Source organism: Monodelphis domestica, chromosome 3, assembly GCF_027887165.1.
Source record: "Monodelphis domestica isolate mMonDom1 chromosome 3, mMonDom1.pri, whole genome shotgun sequence".
Lineage (NCBI taxonomy): Eukaryota > Metazoa > Chordata > Mammalia > Didelphimorphia > Didelphidae > Monodelphis > Monodelphis domestica.
This window is the reverse complement of record NC_077229.1, coordinates 536,649,480-536,674,469: the sequence shown is the minus strand read 5'-3', so window position 1 is coordinate 536,674,469 and position 24,990 is coordinate 536,649,480. Positions and strand designations below refer to the sequence as shown.

Here is a 24,990-nt window from a genome sequence, read left to right as displayed (position 1 = left end):
TGTGTATGTGCATGTGTGTATGCGTGTATTTACCATGTAGGAAAACCTTCCAGTTCCAAGGGAAGTAAATCGAAAAAAGCAAGATGAGATTGCAGCTACATCGCTGATTCTGCTCAGTGGCAGTGATGGACAATACTCCACAAGAATCAATTACCTCTACTCTTTTTAATCATAATTCCTCCATTTGTATTGCATATCATTTATGGGTATTGATGAAGTCATAGTGTCATATATGGAAATTGTTTCTGTGTACAATCATCAAGTATAAGAAGAAACTATGGGACTCTGAGCCTTCCTTTAGAGAATTACAGTGGACAAATATGTATCATAAACCAGTTTTTATCATTCTGACTTCAGTGAAAACTCAGAATTTCACACTGTGAATCCACGTTTATAAACATTAGAGGTGGGCCTTTAGGCCTGGTTCTCCTACAACATTGTCTTCTACTATTCACCCTTTTACTGCTCATATGTAACTGGTAAATTCTACTTCCCACTCACATAGCTCCCAACTGCTCCTTGCAGAGGCTGAGAGTCCCCCCCCCTTTTTTTTTCTTTTAGATGTAACAGGACTAGTAGTTTATGTTCATCAATTGTCTGTATATCTATATTTTATCCATGTACTCTTTTGATGTATAGAAGTAGTTTGAAACTCATTGTTTCCTTGTGGTTAGTGATTGAGATGCTGCCACAGGATTTGAGACACTGATGAATGGTGCTATTTTGGACTTTAAACATGCTCCTTGGCAAGGTAGCTCTGATGGAGTTTTTTTTTTTTCCATGTCTTAAGAAGGTGTTGGTACTTTGTTTTCTTGAATGTTGTTCTTTAGATTGGACTGACGTTTTCTTGTGTCTTCAGTGTGGCTTTCTTATTCAGTGTTGTAGGGTGAGTGAATATTACTAAAGCTTGTGAAGCACTGACATTACATCAGAGTGTGCTCACAATGCAGTTGTAGCGGGAGCAACCACAAAACTGTAATTTCTTTATAAATCTCCTTTCTGCACCCTTGCCTGCCTAACTTAAAGAAAAGAGAAGCAATAATTTTACAGGAGTTTTAATGAAACTTCTTTTAATTACTCTTTTTGTTTGGAAGACATTTGGGAAAAGGGATAAGTTTTTAAATGTCCTCTTTAAAATCCATAGGAATAAGACAATTATTCCTTCCCTAAAAAATTAAAAAGGAGTGTTTCTTTTTTTTTTAATGGCAGAGCAGATATTAGCAATCTTAACATGATAGAGATTGTACATTTTTGTTCTTGTTCCCAGTGAAACTGACAAAAAAAGTAAACCAAATAATGCCATCTACTCATGAAATGTTATGTTATCCATGGTCTGAAAGCCCACCTTAATTTTTTATATAATTCTGTCTTTTTAGCTCTTCCTTTGACAGGGCAGGTCTTGCTCTGAACTATTTAGCTTCTGGCTGTTAAATACCAATGCATGCACTTATTTCCTTCTCTTCCTTTTCATAATTCCCTTGTCTCTTGTCCCTCTCGTTGTTTCACCTTTCTTGTGTGTTTTCCCCCCCACCCTCTTTTTTGTTAGTTTAGGTTATTCCAGCTGTGCTATATATAGAGGAAGAAACAATATTCATTCAGCAGTTATAGCATTTATGAATTGTTACAGTTATATATTGCTGGAAATACAGGCTTTTTTGTATGATGTGATCTTTAATAATGCACTATAAGTACCCATTGTATTTCAACTATTTTAGTTGAGTTTGTTCAATAAATATGAAAACTCTAAGGGTAACTTTACTCATCTTCGAGGAGTCCTGTCATTGAATGTTGTGTCTTGGTACATCATTGTTACTTCATATGTGCCAAATCAGGCTATAGGCATAAAAATACCAAATAAGAAGTCTCAAAGATATTGAATAAAGTCCGTCTCCTTTTTTGTTTCTTTTTTTCTTTCTTTGTTGTTGAGAATCTATATGGATGGGAAGAATAGATCTAAAGAGTTATTTAGCTTTGGACAGTTACACATTGAATTATCTATTCAAAGATTCTAGCTGGCCATTTCTCTGACTCCTTTATCCCTTTGGTTGTATATACTCTTTCTCCTCATTCTCCTCTAGTTCTACTTCACTTAGATTCTTGATGCCCTTATGCCCTTCTCTATCTTTTATGAAAACAAACTCTCAGAGCCTTCATTCCAAGGTATATATAATGCATAATAGCTCCATTTTTGTATCGATACATATTTTTTTTTATTTCTTAATTCCCCAATATATTCATTCCTTTTCCCCAACAATGAAAGAGAAAGAAAATCATTTCAGTAAAACCAATCAATACATCAACCAAATCTATCAACATATGCTGTATATTCCATCTCTGCAGTCTCCCACCTTCTGCTATTGGTCCTTTTTTTGATGACCAAACTTGGTCATTTTAAACAGGGTTTTCAGTCTCAATATTTTTGTTATTGATCTTTTCATTTACACTGTGGAAGCCCTTGTGTATATTGTTTACCTAGTTCTGCTTTACATCCATTCATGTATGTCTTCCTCTGTTATCCTTAGTTATCCTGTGAGTGCCAGGTAATATTCCATTACATTCATATACCATCATTTGTTTGACTGTTCTATAACTGATTGGGCATCTGCTTTGTTTTTAGTTCTTTGTTGCCACAGAAAGGAATGCTATACATATGTTAGTATTTATTGGATCTTTTTCCCTAACAGTGACCATACATAGTATTTATACTTTGCAATGTCAGAGTTTTTAAGAGAATAACTAGAATTTATTAATGATAATCTTGTGAGGTAAGTAGTATAAACATTGTTACCCCCATATTATAAATGAGGAAATAGATTCAAAAAGGTTATGTCTTGCTTGGCATTACATAGTTAGTAATGTCAGAGCTCAGCCTTAGAACCAGCTTTTGGAATAAACATTGTTCTCAAGGATGAAGGAATATTTAATATTCATTGTAGGGCAAGGGAGGAGTCTGGGGGAATTTGGTACTTCTTGAAACCTCTAAATATCTCTGAAATTACAGGAATTGGCAGTTTCCTGCATTCTCTTAGATCATGAGAAACAATAGAAACGGATGGATCTGGCTTAAGTAGCCTTAGTCACTTTTCCCTTATGAGGGTGACAAAATATCCATGGATTATCCTAAATTAACATACTCTAAGAATAGAAGATCTGAGAGGCCATCTAACCCTAACCCTAATCCTACCCTATCTGTACCTAATCAGGAATCTATTTGTGACATCCTTGATAAATGGTGATCCAGTCTTTGCCTTATGGCCTTCACTACTTCTTAAGGCAGCTCTTTTGGACAATTCTACTTGTTAGGAATTTTTCCTTTCCTTGAAATGTTTTTGCTCCTTCCACCCATTGCTCCTAATTCTGTCTCCTCAAGCTAACCAAAATAATCTCATCCCTTTCATACATGATAGCCCTCCATGTACCTTAAAGACAGCATCATGGCCCTCACTTGTCTTTTCATCTCCAGGCTAAGCATTCATAGTTTCTTCAATTGATTCCTGTATGGTATGGACTCTTGTCCCCCCACCATCCTGGTCATCTTCGTTCTAGAAGGTTGCCCTTTAGCTTGCCAATAGAGTCTTGAAATGTGGTGACTAGAATGAATAAACAAATGAAAAGAGCATTTATTGAGGACTTTCTATATGCAAATAACTATGCTAAATTGACAGAAAATAATGACCACATTAATTTGAAGGTGGCAGAGTAAAAAGTTCTATAGTACAATTTAAGATTAAGAGGCTACACATCACTTAGTAAACTACTGACAGCCTACTGTGATTTGACATTTATCAGTGAGGCAAATAAGATTCCAAGGAAGCCAATCAATAAAACAGATACACCTGCACAGTTGAAAATAGAGGATGAATCATACAACTGATCAGCAGACAGGGGGCATTTACTTTAGAAAACCTCTACTCTATATCTGCGTTCCAAAGCAAAACAATGTATTCACAATTAGAAAAGCATATGCTATTTATCAGAGACAGCGCTAGAGATACAAAAAGAAGCAAAAGGCAGTAAAGGAACTTACAGTCTAATTAATGGTAGAGGCAAATGTGAAAAAATATATAAAGCAAGTAATATACAAGATAAATAAGAAATAATTAGAAAATGCCAAAACTTAAGTCAGGAAGATAAGTCTTCCTGAGTTCAAATCTAGCATCAGATATTTACTAGTTTTGTGACCTTGGGCAAGTCACTTAATCTTGGCTGCCCCAGTTCCTCATTTGTAAAATGAGCTGGAGAAGGAAATGTTAAATTGCTTCAATATATTTGCCAAGAAAACCCCAAATAGGGTTATAAAGAGTTGTACATGACTGAAACGATTAAACAGGAACAATGCTAGAATTAAAGTATTAGAAGAGGCTTCCTGTAAAAGATAGAATTTTAGTTAGGACTTGTGTCTTGTTAATGGAATAGCTAGGAGGTCGGTGTCACAGGATGGAAGAGTATATGTTAGGGGAGTGAGGTGTAAGAAGACTAAAAAGGTAGGAGGGGTCTAGATTCTGAAGGACTTTAAATGCCAAACAGAACATTTTGAATTTGATTTTGGAAGCCATAGGGAGCCAACAGAGTTTATTAAGTAGAAGAGAGTCATAGTTGGACTTGTACTTTGGGAATATAATTTTGGTAGCTTGAGTAGAGGATAGACTGGAGTGGAGAAAGGCAGACCTACCAACATTTTAGTGCAGTAGTCTAGGTGTGAGCTGCGAAGGGCCTGTTTTATTTTTATTTTTACCGTTACTTAATTTTTAATTTTAGTTTTTGAATATTTTTCCATATTTACATGATTCATTTTTGTCCCTTCCCCTCTTTCTGCCCCTCTCCCCAAGAGCTGACAAGCAATTCCACTGGATTGTACAAATGTTATCACTTGATACCTATTTATTATTCAATTTTGCTCTAGAGCTATTTTTAAAAGCCTAAACCCTAAATAACATATATATGTGATAAGTGACATCATATGTTTTGCTTTTAATTTCTACTCCCACAGTTCTTTCTCTCAATGTGGTTAGCATTCTTTCACATAAGTTCTTCAGGAGTGTCCTGGCTTGTTGCATTGCTACTAGTAGCAAAGTCCATTACATTGGATTGCTCCATAGGGTTTCACTTTCTGTGTACAGTGCTCTGGTTCTGCTCATTTCACTCTGCATTGAGGTTCTCCCAGGTCATATAGAAATCCTCCAGTTCATCATTCCTTTTACAGAGTAGTATTCCATCACCATCATATACCATAACTTGTTCAGCCATTCTGCAATTGAGGGACAAACCTTCATTTTCCAGTTTTTTGCCACCACAAAGAGCAAGGCTATGAATATTTTTGTACAATAATTTTTATTATTATCTCTTTGGGCTACAAACCTAGTAGTGATATTGCTAGATCAAAGGGTATGCATTCTTTTAAAGCTAAGGGTAGCAGTGTCAGAGGAGATAATATGACATATAGGAGGGATATTGCAGAAGTAAAATCATTAAGCCTTGGTAACACATTGGATATGGGGGCTGAGATAGTGAGAAGTTGAGAATAACCCAAGTTGTAAACCTGAGGGACTGGGAAAGGGATTTAGTGAGTAAGAAAATAAGTTCTGTTTTGGACATGTTTAGTTTAAGATGTCTACTAGACAACCGGTTTGAAATGTCTGAAGGTCACCAGATACAAAAGATTGGAGGTCACAGGAGAGACAAGGAAAGGACAGGGAGATTTGAGTGTCATTATCATAGAGATAGTAATTAAATCCATGAGAACTAATGAGATCATCCAGTGAAGTAGTGTGGAGGAATAAAAGAAGAGGGCATAGGACAGAATCCTAAGAGACATTTGCAGTTAAAGAGAACAATCTGGATTTGGATCCAGCAAAAGGGACTGAGACAGTTACATAGGAGGGTAACTAGGAAGGAGAGATGTCCTGAAAACCTAGAGCAATGAGGATATCAAAGAGGAGAGAGAATAAGCAACAATGGCAAAGCCTTTGGAAAGGTAAAAAAAATGAGGATCGAGAAAAGGGCATTAGATTTGGCAACTAAGGCCATTTATAATTCTGGAGAGAATAGTTTTACTGGAATCATCAGAAGCTAGATTGTAGTGGGTCAAGAAGAGAAAGGAGAGCAATCGGGGGCATCTGTTGTAAAAAAAAAAAAAAGCTTAGCTACAAAAGGACAGAACAGAATGAGAACAGGAATGAAAGGATTAAGTGAGAAGTTTTTCAGGACCAGAGAGACATGGACATGTTTGTAGACAATAGAAAATGAGCCAATGTCTACTGAAAATAGTAATATTTATTATTACTATGATTATTATTATGAAAATAAGTGATAGAGTGGGTATGATAGAAGGAGTAATCTATTGGAGGAGATAGGATTAAGTGGGATCACTAACAGTTTAGAGAGGTTAGCTGGTCATGTGAGACAGGTTGAAGTAGATAGTGGCAGAAGACATCTGAGAGAGATCTGAGTGATAGATGAAGAGAGAAGGGAGGATGATATGTTTATGTCTATACATTAGGAAAATCACATTAGTGATTAAGTAAAGGTGAAACTAGAGTGGCGAGAGACTAAAAGCTTTAAATTTCTTCTTCTGTCTTTTGTAGATAGAGAAGGAGCAAGGAGAAGAGAGGAAAAAAGGGTATTGGGTACAACCAGCTAAAAGAGAATAATGTGGCAACTGTGTGAAACTAACCACACAGAACCAGGTGGAGGTGAAACAAGGATATTACAACATACCCTGTTGGGGATTTCTGACCTTCTAATCTTGGCATTAACTCTTATAAAAGGAGAGAAAGTGTTTGGCTCAGAGAGGGCAGATCTATTCTGTATTCAAAAGGAAAGCAGAGTAAGCTAAAAAGAAATGCATTAAAGGAAAAAACAAAGAACAGTATTGTACCTGAAAGATTGGAATTATAGAACATATGTAAAGCATATGTGTATATGTATATACATATATATTCATATACTTGTGAAAGGCAATATGATATAGTAGAGAATTGGCTTCTAAGGGGAAAAGACCCAGGTTCATGTCTTGCCTTTGCAACGTACTAGTTGTGTGACCCTGGGCAAATAATCGAATTCTCAATTCCTTAGTCCACTCTCCTAGAGAGTGGCAGAGAATGGCAGAGAAGTTGATGACCTATAAGTTTCTTCACCCAGGAGTTTGTTCCCTATATCAGTCATTCCAAAGGTATAGACCTATATCATATGTGTATATGTATTTAGAAATATATATGTAGAGTGACATATATGTATACATATACATAATATAACATACATATTCAACTATATACTCATGGATGGGTCTGACATTTGCTCAAATCCCATAAGCATCCTCAGCTAATAAAATTATTTCTTGTAGAGGATGCTAGGCAGCTTGCTTCTGAGAAAATCATGATGATAAGTAAGGAAAATGCCTTAGAGAGACTATGAGGTGCAGTAAACATCCTGTATTAGCTGGTTAACCACATGTTTAAGAGGAGACTTTGATCACAGAAGTATTCAAAATGGCCTGACTTCTGCTACCTTCTCTTTTGCTTTATTCTCTTTCTGCCTTTCAGTGACTCCTCATCCCTTGCATCTGAAAAGGAACAATTTCAATCACAGGAATTTCAAAAAGCTGGAAGAGTGAGTTATAGGAATCCAAGATTCAGTGTCTGGGCCAAGTTTCCCAGCCAAGTGAAGTATTGATACTGCAAGGAATTTTTTGAAGTAACTTTTGTGACCACATCCCAGTAGTAATTGAAATGAGGGAGGAAGGAAAAGGGAACACACACTTATGAAGTATCTATGATGTGCCAGACACTGTCTAGGTGTTGTGCAAGCAATGCTTGTATGACAGTCATCTGCATTTAACCTTGGCTAGAAAAATACTATGGAGGAATTGAACTGTGTTAAGTCTACTCTCTCAGAGACCAAGGTGGTTTAAGGGAGAGTATGTTCCAAGATGAAAGTATGTGCAGGGAAGAGGGAGAATAAAATGTTTGTTTCATCTATCTTTGAAGCAAATGCTGATATTAAGTGGCTAGATGGAATTGAAGCTGCTGTCTTTAACAATAAAGAAATTTGACTCATAAGGGCTCAAGTAATTGGCAATACAGAAGAGAAATAGCCAAATCCTTCAAAGTTACCTTCTCATACCCTGTGGAACAAATATAGAAGATCTGGTCCTGAGAGCTAGCGACTAGGACATGATGTTACATGTAGGGATTCAAATATATATTTAAAGTCTATATTTAAAATTGAGAACAAGTATTACTGACAACTCTGACACAATGCTTTCCCAGTAAAAGGTGGGGTGGTAAAGAATCCTACTTTCCCAACTATTATTTGACAGTATCTAAAAATGCTAGTTATATCGATAAACAGAAAAAAGCAAAAGTATAAACATTGGCAAAAAGGAGATAAAATACCCAATTTGCCAGATGGAACAATGGTATATCCAGGAAAAATACTCAGTAGGAAAATAATTGACAATTATTTGCTACATCTAGGTTATAGAATTATAAAGTAGATTGACAAAATCATTAGCATTTCTATACAGCACAGAGTGTTTATAAATCCAGTGTAGTGAGAATAATTTAAGGTAGTTCACAAATGGCCTCCCATGAACCTGAACATGTTCCATTCTGTGGGACATGTATTCAAAACTACTTCTGAAGGATATCCATATTACTGAGTTGTAGCAACTCTAATGATTCTCATAGAGCAGGGTGGGGAGGGTTCAGTCAAAAATGAATCCTGAGGAGCTGCCTACCCAAAGTCTATATAGAGAATCTATAGAGAGAATGAGAAACTTCAACTTGGTCTTTGCCTTATTAGGGATCCTAGGCCACCAGTCATACTAAGAAGAAAGGATAATAATCAATAAGCATTTATTAAGTATTTAATTTGCATGATATACTTTTGCCATATCCTGGAGAAAGGCAAAAAAAAAAAGAAACAATCCCATTTCTAATGAGCTTACATTGAATCAGGTGAGAAAACATACATATATAAGTATATTAGTAAAAAAACAAAATGAACATTCAAGGTAGCTAGTAGGAGAGTTAATAATGAGAGGATACTAGAAGTTAAAAAAGAAAATGCCTTTCAAATAACTACAAAAATGAAGACAATACTTAAGAGTTAGCTAATCATTACACAAGATTTATTAAAATGCAACTAAAAAGCACTGTGGAAATTAAAAGGAAACTCAAATATTTGGAAAACCATTTATTGTTGATGGTTGGACTGTGCCAATATAATTCAAATGGAAATAGTTTCTAAATTAATTTTTAGATTTAGCTTTATTCCCATATTTCCAAAAGAATACTTTTTTAGAACCGGACAAAATAATGATAATTCACTAGTAAAACTGAAATGTCTACCATCTCAAAGGTAATAACAAAAAGCACAAATGAAGAAGAGATCTCAAAATACATTATAAAGCAACAGTCAAACTTCTTTGGTGAGGGTTATAAAATAGAAACACAGATTAATGAAAAAGCCAAGATACAAATTAGAAATGACTGAAAGCAGTAGCCCAGAGCTTTACTATTTTTCCCCAATTACTTGGGAAAGGGACTCACTTTTTTTTGGTTAGCAAAGCCATTTATAGTCTCAATGGGGGATGGAGACAGAATATGCATCATCTTAAATGACAACACTAGCCCAACCCTTATTCAGGGAATAAATGACCCAGAATAACCAATAACCCCAGACTGAGAGGCGTTCCCTGTCCTTTCTTTCTCTGGAGAGCCCTCAAGTTTGATGTATGGCATGGTGTCAGAGATAGACAAATTGGCAGCTCAGTTGAATTGTAAGGGACTCACTTTTTGACAAAAACTGCTGAAAAAATGTGAAAAAATGGTGTAGCAGAAGCTACCATAATTATATATACATAGTTATACCATTATTGCATATAATACTACTTAAAAAGAAACAAGAAGAGGGTATCATTTCACAACTATAGCTAGTGGGAGAATCTTTAACCAAAGAGATAGGAGAGATAGATTCAACAGACAACTTTTTATATAAAATAACAAGTTTTTCTTGAAATCAAATTAGACAGGGGGCAGTGAGGTACCTCACTGGATTGAGAGCCAGCCCTAGAGAGACAGGAGGTCCTAGGTTCAAATATGACTTCAGACACTGTGTGACCCTGGGCAAGTCACTTAACCTCCTTTGCCTAGTCCTTACTGCTCTTCTGCCTTAGAACCAATAGACAGCACTGATTCTAAGATGGAAGGCAAGAGTTTTTAAAAAATCAAATCAGACAAAATTAGAATAGAAACATTAGAAAAGGAAATTATTTGTGCCATTATCATGAACAAAAGCCTAATATTCAAACTATATAGATAATTGACACAAATATATAACAGTAAGATCTATTACCCAGTTTACAAGTGGTCAGATGATATTTGTAAAAAAAAGTTTATAAAAAAAAGTTAAACCATGAATCACCACATAAAAATATACTTCTAGTCACTAATATTAGGAGAGATATAAAAGATTAAAATAACTCTTATCTCAGATGTTTCACCTCATACCATGCAAATCAAAGGGGGGGGGGTGGGAAAGGTAGCAAGAATTAATGTCAGATAAGGTTTAGGAAGACAAGCACACTAGTGTCCTATTGGGGGCCCTTAACTGGTCCAAATTCTTTAGAATGTCTTTTATAAAGAGAAAAATGACTAACTCACCATGGTAATCCCACTATTAGACATATACTCGAAGAATATCAAAGGTTAAAATCAAATTGTAAAGGTTCAATATATTCAAAGAAGCACTTTTTTTTTTTGTAATTGCATAGAACTGGAATCAAAAGTAACCATTCATCCATTAGATATAACTGAAATTTTACATCAATATGACATTAATATTTGGAATGTTTTTATGCACTAGCGTGTGGTCAATCTCTGTATATGTACAATGTGCTGCTGAAAAGACGGTATATTCCTTTTTATCCCTATTCAGTTTCCTCCAGATATCTATTAGCTCCATTTCCCCCAATATTTCATTTACTTCCTTTACTTCTTTCTTATTTTTTTATTTGATTTATCTAGTTCTGATAGGGGAAGGTTGAGGTCCCCCACTAATATAGTTTTACTTTCTATTTCCTCCTTAAGTTCCCTTAGTTTCTCCTTTAAAATCTGGGTGCTATGCCATTTGGTGCATATATGTTACATAGTGATTTCTTCATTATTTATGCTGCCTTTAATCAAGATGTAATTTCCTTATCTCTTTTAATCAAATCTATTTTTACTTTAGCTTTGTCTGATATCATGATTGCCACTCCTTCCGTCTTTGTCTCAGTTATAGCCCAATAGATTCTTCTCTGACTTCTTACCTTTACCCTGTGTATATCTATCTGCTTTAAGTGTGTTTCTTGTAACCACCATATGGTAGGATTCTGGTTTTTAATCCATTCTGCTATCCACTTCCATTTTATGAGTGAGTTCATCCCATTCACATTCACAGTTATGATCACCATCTGTGTATTCCCCTCCATTTTTACTTCCTCCTTTAATCTTAATCTTTCTCCTTTCCATTTTACCCTCCCCTCCAGTGTTTCACTTTTAGTCAGTCCCCCCTTTTCCCTCCTTTGTATTACTCCCCTCCCAACACCCTATTTTTTATTGCCCTTCTACTTCTCCAAAGGGCAAGAAACAATTCTGTGCCCCAATGGATCTGACTGTTCTTCCCTCTCTGAGCCAATTCCAATAAGTGTAAGGTTTAAGCATTACCTGTCACCAACTTCTTCCACCTTTTCATTGTATTGGTTTTCTCCCCCCTCACTCCCCTCATGCTTCATTATATAATATATTTTATCCCTTTTTTACCTCTTTTCCCATTTTTTTAGTATTATCCTCCTTTTTCAACCCTTCTTTTTTGTTTTTGTTTTTGTTTTTTTGACATATCCTTAACAGGTTACTACTGTACCCTCTATGTATAGTTTTCTACCTACTATGATAATAATAACATTTTTTAAGAGTTACAGATATCATCTTTCCATATAGGAATACAGGCCATTTAACTTTATTCTCTTTCTTATTTACCTATTTATGTTTCTCTTGAATTTTGTCTTTGGGCATCAAAATTTCTGTTTAGGTCTAGTCTTTTTTTCAAGAATGCTTAGAAACTTCCTATTTTATTAAACGGCCATATTTTTCCCTGAAAGAATATAGTCTTGGCTAACATAACAGCAAAGGAAAGTAATGAATGCTGGAGGGGATGTGGCAAAATAGGGACATTAATTCATTGCTGGTGGAGCTGTGAACTGATCCAACCATTCTGGAGGGCAATTTGGAACTATGCCCAAAGGGTGCTAAAAGAATATCTACCCTTTGACCCAGCCATAGCACTGCTGGGTCTGTACCCCAAAGAGATAATGGACACAAAGACTTGTACAAAAATATTCATAGCTGCGCTCTTTGTGGTGGCCCAAAACTGGAAAACGAGGGGATGCCCATCAATTGGGGAATGGCTGAACAAACTGTGGTATATGTTGGTGATGGAATACTATTGTGCTAAAAGGAATAATAAAGTGGAGAAGTTCCATGGAGACTGGAACAACCTCCAGGAAGTGATGCAGAGCGAGAGGAGCAGAACCAGGAGAACATTGTACACAGAGACTAATACACTGTGGTATAATCGAACGTAATGGACTTCTCCATTAGTGGCGGTGTAATATCCCTGAACAACTTGCAGGGATCCAGGAGAAAAAAACACCATTCATAAGCAAAGGATAAACTATGGGAGTGGAAACACCGAGGAAAAGCAACTGCCTGAATACAGAGGTTGAGGGGACATGACAGAGGATAGACTCTAAATGAACACTCTAATGCAAATACTATCAACAAAGCAATGGGTTCAAATCAAGAAAACATCTAATGCCCAGTGGACTTACGCGTCGGCTATGGGGGGTGGGGGGGGGGGGGAGGAAAAGAAAATGATCTATGTCTTTAACGAATAATGCTTGGAAATGATCAAATAAAATATATTTTAAAAAATGAAAAAAAAAAGAATATAGTCAGTTTTTCTGGATAGTTGATTATTGGTTGTAGACCCAGTTCCCTTGCTTTCTGGAATATCATATTCCATTCCTTCTGGTCTTTCAGTGTTGATGCTGCCAGATCCTGTGCAATCCTAATTGGTGCTCCATGATACCTGAATTGCTTTTTCCTAGCAACTTTCAGTATCTTTTCCTTGGCCTGGGAGTTCTTGAGTTTGGATATGACATTCCTGGGAATTGTCAATTGGGGATTTAATGCTAGGGATGATCTGTGGATTCTTTCAGTCTCTATTTTACCCTTGTGTTAAAGGATTTCAGGGTATTTTTTCTTGGATAATTTCCTGCAGCATAATGTTTAGGCTTTTATTTCGGTCAAATTTTATGGTAGCTTAATGATTGTCTCTCCTAGATCTATTTTCCAGATCAGTTGTTTTCTCAGTGAGGTATCTCATATCATCTTCAATTTTTTCATTCTTTTTAATTTGTTTTATGATGTCTTGGTGTCTCATGAGGTCATTAGTTTCTAATTGCCCAATTCTATTTTTTAAAACTTATTGAGAGTATTTTTCCATTGTTACATGATTCATGATTTTTCCCACTCCTCCTTGAGCTGACAAGCAATTCCACTGGGTTATACATGTATCATTGTTCAAAACCTATTTCCATGTTATTCATATTTTCAGTAGAGTGATCCTTTAACATCAAAACCTATTCATAACCACATCTAACTATGTGATCAAGCAAATGTTTTCCTTCAGCGTTTCTACTCTCATAGTTCTTTCTCCGGATATGGATAGCATTCTTTCTCATAAGTCCCTCAGAATTGTCCTGGGTCATTGCATTGCTGCCAGTAGAAAAGTCTATTACATTCAATTGAGCCACAATGTATCAGTCTCTGGGTACAATGTTCTCCTGGCTCTGCTCCTTTCTCTCTGCATCAATTCCTGGAGGTCTTTCTAGTTCACATAGGAATCCTCCAGTTTCAGCACAATAATATTCTATCACCATCAGATACTATAATTTGTTCAGTCATCCTAATTGATGGACACTCCCTCATTTTCCAGTTTTTTTTGCCACCACAAAGAATGTGGCTATAACTATTTTTGTACAAGTATTTTTCCTTATTATCTCTTTGGGGTACAAACCCAGCAGTGATATGGCTGGATCAAAGGGCAGGCATTCTTTTAAAGCCCTTTAGGCATAATTCCAAATTGCCCTCCAGAATGGTTGGATTAATTTACAACTCCACCAGCAGTGCATTAGTGTCCCAACTTTGCCACATCCCATCCAACATTTATCACTTTTCTTTCTAGTCTGATAGGTGTCTCAATGTTGTTTTCATTTGCATTTCTCTAATCAGGAGGGATTTAGAACACTTTTTCATGTGATTATTGATAGTTTTGATTTCTTCATGGGCAAACTGCCTATTCATATCCCTTGACCATTTGTCAGTTGGGGGATGGCTTGGTTTTTTTATAAATTTGACTTTGTTCCTTATATATTTGGGAAATTAAATCTTTGTCAGAGAGGTTTTTTTAATAATTTTTCCCAAGGTTATTGCTTTTCTTCTAATTTTAATTGCATTGGTTTTGTTTGTGCAAAATCTTAATTTGATATGATCAAAGTCATTCATTTTGCATTTTGTAATGTTCTCTGTCTCTTGCTTGGTCTTAAATTCTTCCCTTTCCCACAGATCTAAGAGGTGTATTATTCTATGTTCACCTAATTTATTTATAATTTCACTCTTTATATCTAACTCATTTACCAATTTTGAATTTATCTCAGTATAGGGTATAAGATGTTGATCTAAATCTAATTTTTCCCATTCTGTTTTTCAATTTTCCCAGCAGTTTTTTAAAAAAAATACTGAGTTCTTGTCCCAAAAGCTGGGATCTTTGGGTTTATTGAACACTAGCTTGCTGAAATCATTTACTCCTAGTCTATTCCATTTATCCACCCTTCTGTCTCTTATCCAGTACCCTATTGTTTTCATGACCACTGTACAATATTATTTTTTCATTATTTCTTTTGATATTCTTGATTTTTTGTTGTTCCAGAGGAACTTTGTTATAATTTTTTCTAATTCTATAAAAAATATTTGGTAGTTTGATAGGTATGGTGCTGAATAAGTAGATTTATTTGGGGAAGATTGTCATTATTATCATATTAGCTCATCCTATCCAGGAGCAATTGTTTTTCCAATATTTAGATCTAGTTTTGTCTGAAAAGTGTTTTGTAGTTGTGTTCATATAATTTCTGTGTTTGTCTTGGCAGATAGATTCCTAAATATTTTATGTTATCTCAAGTGATTTTAAATGGAGTTTCTCTTTCTAACTCCTGTTGCTGAATTTTGTTGGAAATATACAGTAATGCTAATGGTTTGTAGAGGTTTATCTTGTACCCTGAAACTTTACTAAAGTTTTGAAATATTTCCACTAGCCTTTTAGTTGATTTTCTAGGATTCTTTAAGTATACCATCATATCATCTGCAAAGAGTGATAGTTTAGTTTCCTCATTATCTACTTTAATCCCCTTGATTTTTTTCTTCTCTAATTGCTACTACTAGCATTTCTAGTACAACATTGAATAAAAGAGGTGATTATAGGCATCCTTGCTTCACTCCTGATCTTATTGGGAAGGTTTCTGACTTGTACCCACTGCAGTTGATTCTGCAAATCATTCTTCTCTTCTGATTTTGTGTGTGTGTGTGTGTGTCATTTTCCAGCAGATAAATTCTGGCTTTCAATGCCTGTACCTCCATTTCCAGATGACCTATTTTTCTTTTCAGGCTACTATTTTCCTTTTGCCATTTTTCTTCAACCTGCCTTATTTGATTTTTAAATTTCTTTTTGAGATCCTCCATAGCCTATGTCCAATTCTCTGGTTTTTTGTTTTTGTGTTTGTTTTTTGAGGCTTTGATTGATGTTTCCTCGATCTCATCCTCATCCATTGATTCTCTTCTTTCGTCCTTACCCCCACAGAAGCTTTCAATTGTAGCTTTTATTTTCTTTCTTGTTTACTCATTTTATTTACTTGTTTTTCTTTCGCTATATGGATTATATAGACTTGCCCCTTTTACTGAACCATAGTATTTGAGCTGTTCTGCCCTGAGGCTGAACCTTCTCTTTTCTTAGTCCTTTGCTGGTAAACTAGATTCAACTGGTTGAGCTAACCTGCTGATCTGGCCTACCCCAGGGCAAATTTTTCACTGTAGCCAGCAGACCCAGGATATCCAGCCAGGTGCCCAACCTTCCTCCCTGTCAGTCCTTGTTATAACCCTGGACCATGTGTGGTAGGTTAGAGGCAAACCCTTATGGGTCTCACAGGGACAGTCTGGTCTTTTCCTTTTTTTCAATTATTCCACATTTTATTTTTTAATTTATTAAATGTATTAATTCATAATATTTTTCTATGGTTACATGATTCATGTTCTTTCCCTCTTCTCCCTCCCCACTCCCGGAGCCAATAAGAAATTCCAAAGGGTTTTACATGTATCATTGTTCAAAATCTATTTCCATATTATTAGTATTTGCACTAGGGTGATTAGAGTCTACATCCCCAATCATATCCCCATCAAACCATGTGATCAAGCAAATGTTTTCCTTCTGCATTTCTACTACCACAGTTCTTTCTCTGGATATGGATAGTGTTCTTTCTCATAAGTCCCTCAGAGCTGTCCTGGGTCATTGTATTGCTGCCAGTAGTCCAGTACATTTGATTGTGCCATAGTGTATCAGTCTCTGTGTATAATGTTCTCCTGGCTCTGCTCCTTTCTCTCTGCATCAATTCCTGGAGATCTTTCCAGTTCCCATGGAATTCTTCCAGTTCATCAAAGAGAAGGTTCTTTCAGTTACAATAGTATTCCATCACCACAATTTGTTCAGCCATTCCCCAATTGGTAGACACTCCCTCATTTTCCAATTTTTTTGCCACTACAAAAAGCATAAATATTTTTGTACACTTATTTTTCCTTATTATCTCTTTGGGATATAAACTCAGAAGTGGTATCAGCCTGGTCTTTTTGTAAGTCTCCATCCGGTGAGAGGGTGAGAGGGGAGGGACTTGTTGGCTCCCTCAACTTCCTTCCTGCCAGCCAATTTCAGAGCCCTGGGCCATATGTGGTGGGTCAGAGGCAAACCCTCATGGCTGCCATCTCTCAGTTGGGGCTCACACAGGGCCTGATCTTATCACGGTTCTCAGCATGTTGGATAGCAAAGGGTGTCTCTCCCTTTTTCCAAGAAAACAGATGGACTGTGCCTACCTTTCAAGTTGTTTTCAGTAGGATAGTCTGATGACTTCTTCTTGTTGGGTTTGGATTTCTTTTTTCTTTGAAGTATGATATAAACATTGGTTTGGAAGGATTGTCAGAGAGCTTATGACTTTAGATGCTCCTAAGCCAGCATCTTTACTTTGCCTGCTATCAACATTAATGTTTTGGAATATTATTGTACAGCAATAAATAAAAATATGAGGAATTAAGGGAAATAGGAAGATTAACATTACCAGAGGTATAGTAAAATAATAGGATAACATAAATAGGACAACAATGTAATTGAAAAGATCATTTAAAGGAAATAATGCTTGGAATAATGAAAAAAACAATGAATGAAAGACCCAAAGAAGAGATAATGAAATATTATTTTCTATTTCACAAAAGAAAGGCATGAAGCTATTAAGACAGAGTATTGTATATATTGACATATATTCTATGCATCTCTGCATCTTTGCTTCTCTTTGTCACAAGTGAAGGTTCAAACAAGTAGGGTAAGGAAAATAGCTGTCATGAAAAGACAAAAGGTTTTTTAAATATATTGTAAAAATCATTTGAGTTTAATCTGTATCCATGAAAAAGTTTTTAGGTGTGGAGAATAAGAACACAGCAGGGCCTCATGTTTAAAAAAACCCATAGGATTATGTGTAACCTTTGTGATGAAAAGGACCTTATCTATGCACACTGTCTGAAGACCATGTCATAATAAAAGGGAGTCAAGTGCAGCTGGGCCAGTTTCAAGAGCTCAGTATGAAAGGGGAAGAGAAATAATGAAGCTAGTAACATCTGCCCAAATAAATACAGGAATGCCTCCTGGAAGTGTAAGTGGAGGAGGTAGCAACAAGAGAAGACTTAAGGAAGAAATAGAAGATGGATTTCAAGTTGTGGCAGCAAAAAAAAGAAAAATAGATAAAATAGTTAGGGAAGAACAGTCCCTGGAAGAAGATAGAAGAGAAAAAATGATTCTTACAGAAGAAATGAGACATCAAACATTTACCTCAGAACGGATAGCTTTGTCTGAAGTGTATAATGGAGTAAAGGAAGAAGAAGGAAGACATTCAGAGAAATTACTGGAATAAAAAATCAAATAAAGCCAGATTAAAAGATCCATTTTGATAGAACCCAAACCCTAGAAGAAGAAAGAAGAGAGGAAGGAAAATAACATAGAACTCGTGAAAAAGAGGGAGATGTACAAGAAGAGGAGTCAAAGCAGGAGAAAAAAAGAGTATGTTCAAACAAAGCCTTGAAAGACTAACTAAATAAAATCACATAAGTGTTGGGAAAATACAATTTAAAGTAGGGACATGTCATACAAATAGTACAAGAATGCCGAAAGGTAGAGATGCAGCCCCTTGGGCTCTAAAAGAAGAGAAACCAGGTCAATTTAGCATAAGAAGCAAGGTTGAATAAGATGAAAGAAATTTATTTATGCAAAGGGAGTGGGAATAGGAATCAGAATCAGCAGGGGAATATAGTCATAAAATGGTGGGATTTTAAAATATATTTAATACTTACATATATATATATATATATATATATATATACATATATATATATATATAATATATAGGTTACTATATATCCAGGCTACAATCAGAGTGGGTCCAGGATATTCTTTCTATTCCCAATGTCATCAGCCTAGTAGAAACCATAATTTCTAGCTTTCTATACTATTAAAATAGCCTCTCTATTAAACTCACTGCTCTTTCCCCATCCCAAATCCATTTCACACACAATGGCCAGATTCTTATTCATAGAACTTATCCCAATTTCCTAATGAATGTCATATTCCTTAACCAAACATTCAAAGTCCTCTACAAATCCTTGCATTATTACATGGGAATTTCCAGCTTTACTTTCTAGTCAAAGTTGGATAATTTAAAGGCTTTCATACATTATATAGTGCTTTCTCACTTCTGCTTGTTCCTTAATATATGAAATCCTGCCCTCCCATCTCCATCTGTTGAAATCTTGCATATACTTTTAAGATTCAGTTTAAATGTCATTGCCTCCATGAAACCTGCCCTGATTGTCTGAGCCTGAAATTATCTTTACCTAATTGAACCTACTTATTTTATTTAGCACTTTGTATCTCTTTCATGCTCTTCCCATAGAGTATATTTTAAATAATAATATTTTTTAGTTATTTTTATTACATATTAGGGTATGTCCATCTGTGCTCTCTACATTATTTAGCCAGATTTGAGTACAGATATTTATTAACTCCCAGTGCAGCACTTTAGCCACAAATGTATCTCTTAATGACCACAAGTAAATAAAATTATATTCAGTAAAAATTCTTTGAAGAAGGAATTAAGAATTAATTGGATGCTAAATAATTTAATCCTAAATAAATAACAGTAAAGAATATACATTGTTACCTGCTTTGCCATTGCACCCTAAGGATCATGGGAGCTTTCCATCTAACTTGCTGTTGGGCTGTTCCTCTATGTGTTGTTTCTCCCATTAGAATGTGAGTTACAAGAAAGCAAGAATTGCTTTATTTTTATATTTGTATTCTAACCCTCAATATAATACTTTGCACATTGTATGATTTTAATAAATGCATTTTCATTCACTTATTTATTCAATTGGTGATGGATCAAAGAACAAAGCATAGAAACAGAAAATTTCATCAAATAAAAAAGTAACAATGAGGCAAATAGACCAACATTTTTTGAGATGTAGCTAAAGAAGGGGGATATATAACTTTAATAATAATATCTAGCTCTTACATAGTTTTTTAAAGTTTGTAAAGCAAAGATTTGGTCTTCATAACCATGGGAGGTAAGTGCTATTATTATTCCTCTTTTACAGATGAGAGGGAACTATGACAGGTTACTGAGGTCAAGTGACTTGTAGAAGATGACATAGTTCATAAGTTCATAAGAAGATGATGTAGTTCATAATTAGGTAATAATTTCTGAGGCCAATTTTGAATTCATTTGAATACTTTAATCAACAAAAGAGAGAAAGAGGAGCAGATCAATAAATTGAGAATTCAATTAAAATAAAACTAGAAAAGCAAGAAACCAAAATTTTAAAAAACATCACCACCTAAACACCACATTAGACATTGTAAAAATCAAAGAAGGGACTATTAACAAAATTGGAAGTGAAAAAACGCACTGGATTGATAAATAAAACTAGAATATTTTTACACTAATAAAATAATTAATCAGATTTTCTAATAAGAGATAAAAATAAAATTGTTTATAACAAAAATGGAAAAGAATAATTCACAATTAAGGTTGAAATAAAGAAATAGAAATTATTTTGCCTAATTATGTGACAACAAAACTAATCGCTTAGATGGGCAACTAGGTAACCTAGTTGATAGAGTATAGGGTTTGGAGTCAGGAAGACCTGATAAGTTCAGATCCTATCTCAGACCTGGACAAGTCACTTGTGTAAAATGGGGGAAATAATAACACATAGCTTACAGGGCTTTGTGAGGATCAAATGAGATAATACTCAAGTGCTTTGCAAACTTTAAAGTGATACATTATTTTTTATTAAAATATTAAATAATTAGATTAACTGAACAGAATATAACATGTTTTAATACTCCATATCAGCACAAACAAACCTGATACAGTTAAAATTAGGAAGGAAAACAAAAACTTTTGCAGCAAGTATCTTATATATATGGAACTAATTCATTTATAAGAACAAGGATCATTTCCCAATTAATAAATTATTAAAGAAAAGCCAGCCTATGAAAAATTATATGACATTTTTACATATGTTTATTAATTATAGAAATTAAAATTCAAAGAAATCTGAGCTTTTATCTCATGCCCATCAGTTGAATAAAAATAACAAAGGAAGGAAAAAAAGATAATTTTTAGTGGAGCTTCTGGCAAACAGCCAGCTTAATGTACTGCTGCTAAAACTCTGAATTGATCTGGGTATTTTGGAAAGCAATTTAGATCTATGTCCAAATATTCACTAAATTGTTGATACTTGTTAGTTCAGGTTTAATTTGGGAATGAAATGAAGTGTCCCTTAAATGAACAAAAGAAGGTTCATTTTGCCCTAATATAGCAAAGACATGCCACTTGTATACAATAGCACTTATCTTTTATAGATGCAGCTCTTGTCTTCTACAAATAGAATCGTGTCTGATCATCAGGAAAGAGAGTGATGACCTGTTTGATCTGAAGACATTTACTATAGGCTAACTAGGTAGTTCAGTGGACAAAGAGCCAGGACTAGAGATGGGAGGTCCTGGGTTCAAATCCTGACCTCAGATAGTTTCTAGGTTTGTGACCCTGGGCAAATTACTTAACCCCAAATGCCTAGCCCTTACAACTCTTTTGCTTTGGAACTAAGGGTTCTAAGACAGAAGATAAGGGTTAAACAAAAAAAGACATCTACCAAATCATAAGGACCTAGACCTTACATGGATGAGAACTTTTATTCCCCAAGGTGATCAGGAACAACCAACATCAAAAGAGCTAGAGGCCACCAGGAAGCCACAGAGAGGCACATCTTGTTCCTTGTCACACTCACAGATGGCTTTGTTACCTTTTAGGGTATAATCCATGTTGTCACACTATTGTGGCAAGGTCCCAATATCTCCTAGAGGATGTTTCACAATTTAAATACTTTTCAGGACTTTTATTGTACATTCCTCCTTAAATAATGCTTGAGGAGCAAATAAAAAGTAAAAGAGCTATATCAGCCTCTTCAGGGTTATTTTAAAGGAAAAGGAAGAGAAGACAAAACCCAGCAATCTGGAGATTTTCCTTCCCTATTTGAAAAGATTGAATCTTAGATCTCAACTCATGTTCTGTGAGATGTGGAATATTTAGATTTCATAGTGGATCTCTTAATGAAAAGTGGTAATGATGAGCCAATGAATTGGAGCAGCACCAGATATACCAGAAATACAGCATAGATAATAACATTAATGGTACAGTGAACCATTTTTTTTATCATGGATCCAGGTCATCTGTAGCTATGAGGTCATACACTTCTTGTATGCAACCTGTCCTAGGACTTTAAGTTGATCCTTACTACCACCAAGACCTACTCAGTTCCCTGGCTCACCTATCCTTTCCACTACCTAAGAGTCATATAAAGGAACTGAAATGAAATCTTTGTCTTAATGGCCTCTGTTTATGTACTAAGCCTTGTTCTTCAGAGCCTACACTCTCTGTCACCCCTAGGTAGACTGCCAAGTTAGCTAGGGGATCCCCCTTCTTCCAAGTAAATGTATATTCACCATAGCTATATGGCTAGTTTCATCTTCCCTATGAGAAAGCCAGGTATTAGTTAATAATCTCACTTTGATCCTCAAAGCCTTTTGGAATAAAGTTTTCCAAAATAACCCAGAGGAAGGGTAGTCTGCCAATTTAGAGGAAATTGAGCATTTTCCTATGGCATTTGGAACACTGAGGGCATAAAGACTTTAAAGCAAAACTAGAAGAGACAGAAAGGATCAAGGTCATATTTGCTGCATTAATGAATTTTGGCTTTCATTAAATTTGATCTGGTTCATTAAAGAATTCACACTAAATAGAATTTCACATTATTTGAACTCACATTAATTGTAACATAGGTAGATTCCTCAGGATCTAGGTATCTATATGTGGAAAACCACTGGGCTAGCAGAAGTAGGGTTCCAGTCTCTGATATAGTTTTAGTGGTTGTAAAAGCACCATCACCAGAGGAGCCTAAGCAGGTATTTGAATATATCAGTTCCATTTATCAATATGCTTTATATCCACTCATATTGTTAGAGGAACTGTCTTGCATCAGCCAACTCATAACAGGTAATTTTGGACAAAGATTGTATATAGCTGTGTTAAATGTTTAGTAGTTAATAGGACCCAGGAAGAGGTGAGCAACTACTTTTCAAATGTGTTAAAGTAAGTAGCTACTTTGTGCAGTCCCAAAAGTCATTTATTTTGGTCACTTCTTGGGGCTTGCCAAAGGCCACTTAGCCTGGAATTTACAGATTGAGATCTCCATAAATTTGGGTCTTAGAGGGCCCAGCTGAAGAGACTGCTAGATAACCTGCTTTAGATCTTCCAGTGGTGAAAGAGGTGGACTGTCAGATGACTCAGTAAATGGATTCCATCAGAATAACCAAGTGAGGAAATGTGGGTTTCCCACAACCTGAAGAGTTCAATGAGTCTGTATATTTCTTAATGTGTAGAATCAGCACTTTATTCTACACTATGCCCAAGATTCCCTGGTTTTTTCCCCACTGACTGTATTCCCCAAAACCTGAGAGGACTAAATCCTGGATTTTCTTCAAGTTGATATCCTACCCCTTATTCTAACAAGAAATCACCTGATCTAGTACCTTTTCCACCAAGATATTATCTGTCCCGGTCAATATTATGTCATCAACATAGTGATGTACACTGATACCTTTAGGAAGTTGAAGCTTCTTTCACCTGTATATGCTTACCATCCTGGGACAATATTATAACAGGTTCAGCTAGCCCTTAGGAAGAATAGTGAAAGCATATTGGACTCTTACCCAAGGGAAATCAAATATAGAAAATGAAAAAATTATTGATGATATCAATAAACCTATAGCACTGACCTGGGCTTGACCCCAGCTACCTGGTCTGTGACATCCACAGAGTCAGGAATGTGATGGACATGATAAATTTGTTCAGCTCCCTGTAGTATACTGTAAGCAACCAGATGACATCTGCCTTCCTCATAAATAACAGGGTTTTAAAAATGAAATTTGTATAATGAAGTACTCCAGCTTTCTTTATCTTTATCCAATATAAGAAATAACTTTTACCCATATTTATTGTTAATTACAGTGAATGGGACGGGCAACTCCAAGGGTTTCCAATTGGCTCCCCAACAGGAACTAGCAGAATATGTAGCACAAATACTGACTCCCAAGAGTCCATGAGATCTTTTCCCTCTGTGGTCTGTTCTATGAAACCTACCCTGAATGATCCAAATATGGCAGAGGATTTAGCAAACACCTAAGGCTTGGATTGTCCTGACCACAATTTCCTTCTACAGTGTTACTAGTCATCATAGCTTTGCTATCAATTGTTTTCTCATCAAACTCTTGTTTTGGGAACCATATCCAAAAAGAGAATGCCATTGCTCTGCCTATCTCACAGGCTCTATGATTCCTCTCTCTAGCTCCTATTGACACTAAAAATAGTATTTACCCAGGCCACAGTTGTCCCTAACTCCTATTCAAACTTCATCCATTGATTAGACCACACTTATAAGGTTGTGTTGCAGGAGAGACCCATTACTAAAGTCTACAGATCACCACAAGGAAAGGGAGAGAAGGGAAGAGAAATAGGAGGAAAAAAGGAGAAAGTGAAAGAGAAGCAGAGACAGACAGACAAAAATAAAAAAAATAATTAAAATGTTATGCCTTTGTCATCAGGAATTTAAATAATTATTGTCCTAGAAATGTAGTACTGCTTTCCTCTGACATATAATTCCACAAGTTTCCTTCAATTTTGTTTTCTCCATTAAGATAAAAAAAATGTAAATAGAGAGTAGATTCCATAAATTGAGGGAAAGTTCTAAATATAAACTAGTACAATGCAATGTTTTCTCAAAATGTGAGTCCTGAATCAAGAAAGGAACCCACACTCACCATTTGGTTGACCAATATGGTGAACTGACAAAGACAGTTGGCAGTTACATATGTACTTTATAGGCTGTCCCAACAGGTGCGTATTTGGAGCAGAACAGACAGTGGAAAGTGGTCAGTTGCCATGGTGTTAATAGTTCTAGG

At 35.6% G+C, this 24,990-nt stretch overlaps 2 long non-coding RNA genes across 8 annotated transcripts in view; one reads left to right on the top strand and one right to left on the bottom strand.

The window, feature by feature from the left end:
* LOC103094797 (uncharacterized) overlaps positions 1-1,902 on the top strand; it is a 28,785-nt gene extending 26,883 nt beyond the window's left edge. For 2 of the 4 annotated variants that reach the window (XR_463898.3, XR_008917972.1), the window contains one exon: positions 41-1,902. This is a non-coding gene — a long non-coding RNA (uncharacterized LOC103094797). The remainder of the gene's footprint in view (positions 1-40) is intronic. The other 2 variants (XR_001628523.2, XR_463899.3) reach the window with 1 other exon arrangement.
* Positions 1,763-24,990, bottom strand: LOC103095102 (uncharacterized). Of its 4 annotated transcripts, none has more exons than XR_463902.3 (3): positions 24,850-24,990; positions 3,420-3,590; positions 1,763-1,930 (listed from the first exon to the last, which is right to left on the bottom strand). It is a non-coding gene; the product is annotated as an uncharacterized LOC103095102 (long non-coding RNA). The 4 variants fall into 4 exon arrangements; XR_463901.3 differs by lacking the exon at positions 24,850-24,990 and adding an exon at positions 23,809-23,898; XR_463903.3 differs by lacking the exon at positions 24,850-24,990 and adding an exon at positions 21,652-21,771.